Source organism: Triticum aestivum, chromosome 2B (genome assembly GCF_018294505.1).
Source record: "Triticum aestivum cultivar Chinese Spring chromosome 2B, IWGSC CS RefSeq v2.1, whole genome shotgun sequence".
Taxonomy (NCBI): domain Eukaryota; kingdom Viridiplantae; phylum Streptophyta; class Magnoliopsida; order Poales; family Poaceae; genus Triticum; species Triticum aestivum.
The window spans coordinates 155,730,460-155,739,012 of record NC_057798.1 but is presented as its reverse complement, the minus strand read 5'-3'; the positions used below and the strand labels follow the sequence as shown (position 1 = coordinate 155,739,012).

General features: G+C 43.1%; 1 long non-coding RNA gene across 2 annotated transcripts; it reads left to right on the top strand.

Moving 5' to 3' along the window:
* The first annotated feature begins 3,246 nt into the window (after positions 1–3,246).
* On the top strand, positions 3,247–6,584 carry LOC123044040 (uncharacterized). Of its 2 annotated transcripts, XR_006419793.1 has the most exons (5): positions 3,247–3,800; positions 4,136–4,301; positions 4,382–4,730; positions 4,906–4,969; positions 6,181–6,584. It is a non-coding gene; the product is annotated as an uncharacterized lncRNA (long non-coding RNA). The 2 variants fall into 2 exon arrangements; XR_006419792.1 differs by lacking the exon at positions 4,136–4,301.
* Positions 6,585–8,553: the final 1,969 nt, after the last annotated feature.

The following is an 8,553-nucleotide window of genomic DNA, read 5'->3' as shown; positions in this document are numbered from 1 at the left end:
GCATTGTTTGGTTAGCCACATGTATAATTGTTTGCTATATTGCAGGAAGCTGTCAATTGTGGTTTCCTTGCGGCAGCCGCGACTCCGGCGGCGAAGGGCGCGGCAGCGGGCGGCTCCGGCGGCCCGCGACTCCCGTGGCGAAGGGCGCGGAGGCCCACGGCTACCGTGGCGAAGGGCGCGGCGACCTGCGGCGAAGGGAATGGCGGGCGGCTCCCGCGGCTAATGGTTGCGGCACGGGTGCGGGCGGAACAGTGGGGCGAGAGGTGGGAGGGAGGAGGTGGGGAGAGATCGTGCGGGCATGCAGTGGTTTATTTTATTTTATTTTTTGACTGGCGGGGTGGGGCAGGTTTAGCTATCGATTGGCTTAATGCGTGGTTTGTACCGTCCAGTGGCATGATGGGTAATTAAAGCGTCAAATATGTTTGATGCATTGAGGTGATTTAGACCATTAGATTTGTACTATTCGATGGCTGAGATAATTTGGTTCTCCGTCCTTTCGTGCTTTTATAGGGGTAGTAGATACACCACCTTAGGCCGAATTCTGTACCCAATACACACTAATAGAATCGCTGCGCACGCCGAATTCACATAGTTTGCCAAGTTTCTTTCGCCAGGTGCTTGACGGCAATAGCAGTCTGCCGAGTAAGAACGTAAATGAACTCGACATATCAAAAGAACCCGGTAAACATAACTATTTGTCCAGTGCCGAGGAAAGGGGACCGGTGACAAGAAGAATCTCGGCAAAGTCTATTCTTTGTCGAGTTCCTCCTGATAGGTAGTCACCAGTGTACTGATAGGTGGGCCCCACCAATGGCCAGGGGACGGGACTGTAATGGCGATCTGTTTTTGCCGAGTTTACAATAACAAGAGCTCGACAATTTGTCTCCACCGCTTTTATTTTGATATCTAATACAAGAGGTCATTGCTTTGCCGAGCTGCCACTTGATGGGAATGCCAGCGGCCACTTTTTCTGTCGAGGACCCGTGGAAAAAAATCTGGAAAAACACATACCCTTCATCCCCTGCGCTATAAAAGCTAGACACCGTGAGTGGTTGGCTCGTTTTCTTCCTTCTTCGTCTTTCCCGGTGGCGGCCGCCCCTCCATCCCACCCTAGCAACCGCGTTGCTAGCCCTCCTTCCCCACCGCCGCCCCACGCACCGTCTATTTCCCGGGCCAACTCCTATCCCAGCAGCCTACCGGCAACGCACTCAGCCGGCGACGCCGGAGCTCCTACACTACACCGTCCGTCTCCTCTCCTAGCTCCTCGAGGTGGGTTTCTTGACCCTTTTTTATTTTTCTTTTTAATTTTGATAAAATGTACACCAATTTATTTGTTATCATTATTTTTAGTATAGTTATTAGAGAAGTTCTTATGTAGTATTGCTAGTTGCTAACTATCTATTTAGGTTAATATTTATTGGATGACATGAAATGACATATAAATTAACATGGATATGATGAAATCGATGTAGAAATTACTATAAACAAGACTGAGAAAGAAGATGAAAGGAAATTCAAAAAGAAGAATAAGTTAGTAGTGAAAAATGAACATTTTGTTAAAATGTGGATAGTTGTGGAAACATTGCGGCATGCTTGTGGAGATGGGGAAGAAGGTGAGATGAACGGGCGCTTGCGGATGCGGCATGACCGCATCCTGCGGCGGATGTTTCAATGGGATCGAGAAGAGAAAGATGTGGAGACAATGGAGGGGAACACTACAGAGAACACGGGATGTTTCTAGTCTGGGTATAAGGTGGAGGGCGCGTGGTTAGGTGGGTCCATGGGGCACGTGGTGAGCTGCGAATGTGACTTACGCGAGCGATAATCAGTCGGTTGATACAAAATGTTTTCCTTCGGGTGTAGGTGCACCTGGGTGAATAGTAAATTAAAAATAAAATAAAAAATAGCTGAAATTTTAGGACATGAAACATGGTCAAATATTTGAAACAAAATGTTATTTGTGAGGGCTCCTAGAAGGTTATTTGTGGTTGAAACTTTTCATGAACATCAATATTTGATGTCCTAAAATTTAAGTTTTTTGTGATTTTTCTGTATTTATTTGAATTTACTGTTCATGGAGGGGGTAGGTACACCAGGAAGTAGAAAATCCACTCTCGTTTGTGTTTTTAGCTGGCTTGTGTATGTCGTGCATGTGTTGAAGCGTTAAGTTGGACAGAAATAGCCAATTAGAGCATCTACAATCATGACTGTCTAATATTGATCTCCAAACGTCCGCGGATGTGCTCGTGACCGGAGATGTCCATTGTGACCCTATGGATGCATGCAACCATTTGTCCTATATCCTATTTGAATTGTCCAATAAAATGCATGTGATTGTTGGGGATCGACAAAGAAAGAGAAAAGATGGTCTGGGGTGAGCCGAATCCTACGTGAAGAGCTGCCTGGACATACCCGTACATTTCAATATGCTCCCCGTATTTTGTGCGGATACGAGGATTTGTGACTAGACTAGTCATATGTGAACAAAGCGAGGGTCCAGTTGGGTGGCCATTTCCCTTCTCTTTTATCCTGACAAGGACCGAGCTGTTTGATTAGACACTTTAGGAGTCTGGTTGTAGATGCTTTTAGTAGGTTAAGTATAAGGGCATCTTCAATGGCAACTCGTAAATTTCCTCCCGCATGTGAGCGTGGACCGGATGCGGGATGCCGACATCCAACGCTAGCTGCATACACTAGTAGAAAAAGCTACATTTGTCCCGGTTCACAAGGCCCATTTGTCCCGGTTCCCGAACCGGGACTAAAGTGTCGGTACTAAAGCCCAATACCTTTAGTCCCGGTTCGTCTATGAACAGGGACATATGGGGCTCCACGTGGCCGCCGTGGCTTGCCCAGGCAGGAGGGTCTTTTGTCCCAGTTGGTGGCACCAATCGGGACCAAAAGGCATCCATGCGTCAGCAGTTCAGTGGCTGGGGTTTTTATTTTTTTTAAAAGGGGAGGGGGCGGGGGAGGGAGGTTTGGGGGTTTTAGGATTTTTGTAGGGTTAATTTAGGGGTTTCATATATTGTGTTAGCTAGCTAATAGAGAAAAGTGTCCTCTTTTATCTCCGTGCTTGGTCGACGCTACGTACTATCTCTACTATTAAAGCGGAATCGAACGTCGTGATGGTTCAACCTCTTTTCAGTCTCACAACCCCTCCACGCACGATAGAAAAAAGAAAAGAAAAGAAAATCTCTACTATTAAAGCGGAATCGAACGTCGTGATGGTTCAACCTCTTTTCGGTCTCACAACCCCTCCGCGCATGATAGAAAAAAGAAAAGAAAAGAAAATAAAAAACCCACAAGTACGCACGTCCCAACTCCCACCTCCCACTTCCCACTCCTTCCGCCAGATCCTCGCTCTCGATCCGGTGTCTCTGCAGAGACGAATCGCCGCCGCCGGCCTATTCCCGCCTACGTCGACCTTGAGCGGCAACACAATGCAGCCAGACTTCTATACTAGATTGGAGCGGTGGATCTACATCTATCTCTTCTTCACCGAGTCCACGAGGTACTCGACGTGGCAGGGGCGACGAACAGGAGCACCACATCGACAGCAGCGACGAACGACGGCCCAGGTGTTGCCATCTCCTTATCTTCGATCCAACCCATCTTCCCCTCGTATCCTGTACTCCCGCACCCCCTCATTCTTCTCTCCCGTGGCAGGGACCGACGAGTTGCAACGGACGGGGGGCAGTCCGGCTGCTGGCGTAAAGGACGACGGGTGGTGGTAGGGCCGTGGGAAGAGCAGGTAGACGGAGAAGGTTGCCTATGGAAATCTGGCAAGTGGCAGCGGCATACAGGTATTACAGTTTGATGTTTGCTTTTTACCTAGATGAATACTTATAACACTGAATTCATGAATGTTGACTTATATTATTGTATTTTTGATGTTTGCTTGTTGTCGTAATCTCATGTATAGGCTGTGCTGATTCTTAAATTGCCAAAAGAGACCTTAATAGAAATCACTCAAGTCACTTTTTATTGTGGAAACTCGTTGTATGTGTAAATTTATTTATACTCTCGGTCTCGACTCATTTGATTACGTTTTCACTTGTGGAGTTCATGATCAACTGGTCATGAACATCAATTATCTTTACTGTTGAATCTATCTTATTTTGGTTATGTTGATGGCAAGACCAAGCGGGAAAACACCAGAAATAAATTCAACTTGGGGAAGAGAATCACGAGGATGAACTCCTCGGCTGCTTCTAGCGTGTTTTGTGGTGGAGGAACATAGAAATCTCCGTTTCCTCATTACTTTATTCCGATGGTTTATTTGCCATACGTTACATTGGCGAGAGGTGGGGTACCAGAAGGAGGCGACATTAAAATCTCTATTTCCTCATTACTTTATTCTGATGGTTTATTTGCCATATGTTAGATTGGCGAGAGGTGGGTTACCAGAAGGAGGCGACGTTAAAATCAGTGCCAGTGACGACGATGATGGACACGATGAGCTTGGTTGGCAGTGGCCGCCGCAACAGTGTTGTACTCGGAGCCCATGCTATCCGAGCTCGACAATACGAACAGCTCAGTCCTTTTGCAGCCGTGTTCATCGACAAGTTGTCCATACAGTACCTTGGCATCAACAACCACGGCCATGATAGCGGAGTTGTGCTGGCCGACAGCCCTGCTACCATGCGCCGAGCAGTCTACTGATTTCAGAAGACCGTGAGGACTGCTGGGCTCAAGGGGTTGAATCGGGTTCACCACATGTGGTGGCAACCTGGGTGAGCTGCCTTTTGTTGTCCCTTTCTGCTATTTGGTATCTCTAGCCTGGTTTTAGTGCTCTGACAGGAATTAGCAATTCTAAACTTGAGACCAAAAGGAGTTGTAAGAAGAAAGGTGTTGTAAGAAGTGTTCCTTCGAAATTGTACACTAAACTGCTTGCGCATTTTCATGCAGGTTGGCACTCATCTTGGAGCACAATTAAATGGAAATCAGTAGCAAAACCACAATCTGCATAGTGGTAATCTAATCCTAGAATTTAGCTTCATTTATATATTTCGAAGTGGTTCCATGATTTTATATTTTGCGTACTATGTTTGGACTGTAACATTTAACCTGGGATTTTAAGTGTGCGAACAGTTGATATGGGTTACAATTGAAACTTACATTCATTCTTCTGAATAGAAGAAGGGGCTTCTGAGTGGCTTCTGATTGTACTAAAATTTCTTAAGAGCCGTAGTAACTTTATTATGTAGCAATCCGTTAATTAAGAAGTGATATCCTCCCATTGCTTTGAAGTGAACGCAAATTTCGGGGGGATACTCTTATTCATTGCAAGCATCACTAAGCGCAACTTCTGGAACTTTAATTTAATCAAAAGAATACTGAAAAATACTTTTTGCATTAATTTTATACTCCCTTTGGTACACCATGTCATATAAATGTGATGCAAATTGTTGTAGGTTCAGTTTTACATGCTCCTCCTGCCCATATCACAAGAGTCTATTTCAATATATTCCCCTTTTTATATTTTACAAAATACACTTGCCACCATGGAAGTGACATGTTATTCCTGAGAATTCGATTAGTTTGAGTTGATACCATTTTCTTTCCATTAATTGTTAACAACATCTCCTTGATTTATATATAGGTCTTACCTCTTGCAGACTGTTTTATTTTCTTCATTGGAAGACTTATGTAATACTTGATGTCTTGCTTTGTAATAGAAACTTCACCTTTGCTTATAGTTTTCTTGGTGTTGTTCTGCGCCTGATTCCTTAATTCGAATATAGAGTTAAAATTATGATACAACATGACATCATTCTTTTGGGAATATCAAAAGAGTAAATTTAACTTCTCAGCACACATGCATTTTTGACTGCTCTTTATGAACCAGAACATAAGAAAAACAAGAGTACCCACTGCCAGTTAAAGATTAGCCAGATTAACACAAGTGAATTTTTGTCCTGTTCAGTGATATGCATTTCATCAGCTATAGCTTCTCGCCATTACTGTATGTACTGATACTCCAAATGGAAATGAAGCGTTCAAAGTGGACAATTCTCGCCATATGGCTTGATTACCATAAAATTTACTACAAATCTTGACCTCTGTTGCGTTACAGTAATTTCCTCGAGATTATCTTATTAGCATAGACTGAAGAGAGGTTCATCTTATTAGCATGCTATCGTTTTTACAACCTAACAAAAATGGTGAATTGTTGAACTTCAGACTTCAATGGAGGTGCACCGGATGAACCGGAGGTGATCATTTTGGACTGCACGGATTTGGACTATGCACGGATGTCCTAATTCTGTTAGGTCCAATGGGCCCTGCTTAATACATCAAACAACCACATTTTTTCATGCATTATGATGACTGATCCTTGTAAACTGCATTACATATAATATTTATAAAGCTCTCTTCTTGTAACCATTGTATATGCATAATCGAAAACCAACCCTTAATTAGTGGCACAAACACACTGACATCCAAAGAATGGATTAAGTGCTAGGGAGAAGGGAGGGCGAAGATGAAGGCTCTGCTATGTAGGTGGCCTTGATGTAACTAGAGCATTCTTTGGTCATGTTAGAGACTTATTAGTGATAGAGCAGTAAATTATTTTGTTAGGATAATAAATTGTGTGTTACGTTCTTTTATACGGATGATTTTAATCCCAAGGTAGGAGTGTTCGTACAAGTGGAACTATGACCTCTCATGCAATGTTTAGAAAAAAAATTAGGCTTCTTTGGGTTTCTGATGTATAACATTGAAAAAAACATAATTGGGTATCAGTCGACTTACTCGAATTTGTGGTGTGAGGTTAGTGACATTGGGAATGACTTTGGCAATTTGGCATACTTGGAGGAAACTCATGCAAATTTGGAGTGGGGCTGTGAATAGCAACGGTTGTTTGGTGGTCTTGGAGAAAATATGGCAGATTCGGAGCAGGGGTGACAACATAGCAAGCGATAGCGCGATGACCAAAGAGTTGTAGCGCAAAGCTAGCTATAGATTCTTTTTGTTGGCCCGTGGCAACGCACGAGCATTCAACTAGTACGTATAGAGAGGACTCGACACGCTAGCTAGCTAGTAAGCAAATGAAGGAAACCATTAAGTATAGAAGATCGTCATGAACATATACAGAGAGAAGTGATCGACCTCTCCTTCTCCGAGAGATTGGTTGAACAACAAGTTTTCATATATCTATCCAACGCTACTGGCTACATATATACAATATAAGATCTGTTACAATCCCCTAACATCTGAACTCAAGTTCCACATGGTATTTTCTGTCTTTATCGATGACGTGGTCAAGAAAGAATCCCGCCAATTCCCCTTGAATTGCTCGTATGCGATCTTGTGGTAGGAGTTCATCCCGCATCTGAAACATCTAATTTGAAGAAGGGGGTCAATACATATATATGAACGAAACTCAACACAAATGATGGTAATAAAATAAAATTGTGAATATTATTGCTTACGCACTTCATATTATTTTTTAGAGTAGCCCCGCTAACAGGTCGTGTGGTGGATGAACTCGCAAATGTAGTATCCACAGTAATTATTCCCGGGTTCCTGCCACAACCATTTTACAAGAAAAATAGGTCAATCAAACTTATAAGCAAGCATCCTAAATGGTATTGATGAAACTAGCTAGAATCAATGGGAGATGCGCGGAACTAGCTAGTAGTACTTACTTTCAGGTGTTAAATCACAGCTCCCCCGGCAGTCCTAGACCTTCTGCGGTGATCTTTTTCCAAACCTTGGCAGACAAAGAAAACATTTACTTGATATCAGGAAATGAACAAAGTTGCCAATATGGTGTGGTAATGATCAATTGAACTTACTTCTCGAGCATTTTAGTCATGGTCGCATACTCCTCGGGATCTTTTCGTCTCGAGTCTATGGCGGTTACTAGTCCCTGCTCAAGCTTAATCTCTAGTAGAATAAAGTGGAAGCTGCGCACGCATGCATAACTAATCAATTAAATTACTATAACCTCGAGTAATAAGGGAAACCGAATATGCACAAGACAGTAACACTCACTTGAATTCGTAAGGAAAGACTATTGTATCTTTGTTTTGATTTCGAGGTAGCAATCGTAGCAAGTTGGCCTTGGTTTTGTTTGGCATCATGTTTAACATTTCATTCATTTATGAGATTTGTGTTAATGAACCCAATATCACCGATTTGTCTTTTTTTTAATCCGGCGATCTTCAATCTGCATAATATAGTGAGGACAATTATATATACATGCAATGAAAGAGCTGAGCTATATAGAGAGACTTAATTACAGAAGTAGTACTTACAGAAAGTACCAAGTGATGATTACTTTGTCGAGGGCCTTTTGATTGAAAAACTGGAAGAAATCCTCATATGGAACAGAAAACAGATCAATTTCAACGTGGTCGTGCTCCTCTTTAACTCTCAGCGTCAAAGTATCCTTCCCAGACCTGCTGCAGATGTCCATGTACCAATCATGGAATCTTCACATCATTGTTGTTAGAGGAGGATGACCAGGTTTGACGAGAGGCTTCCCGTGACGGTATTTGAATGTGTCCACCTCCATTGTATTAAAAAGTGCATCGTCAGGCATGTAAT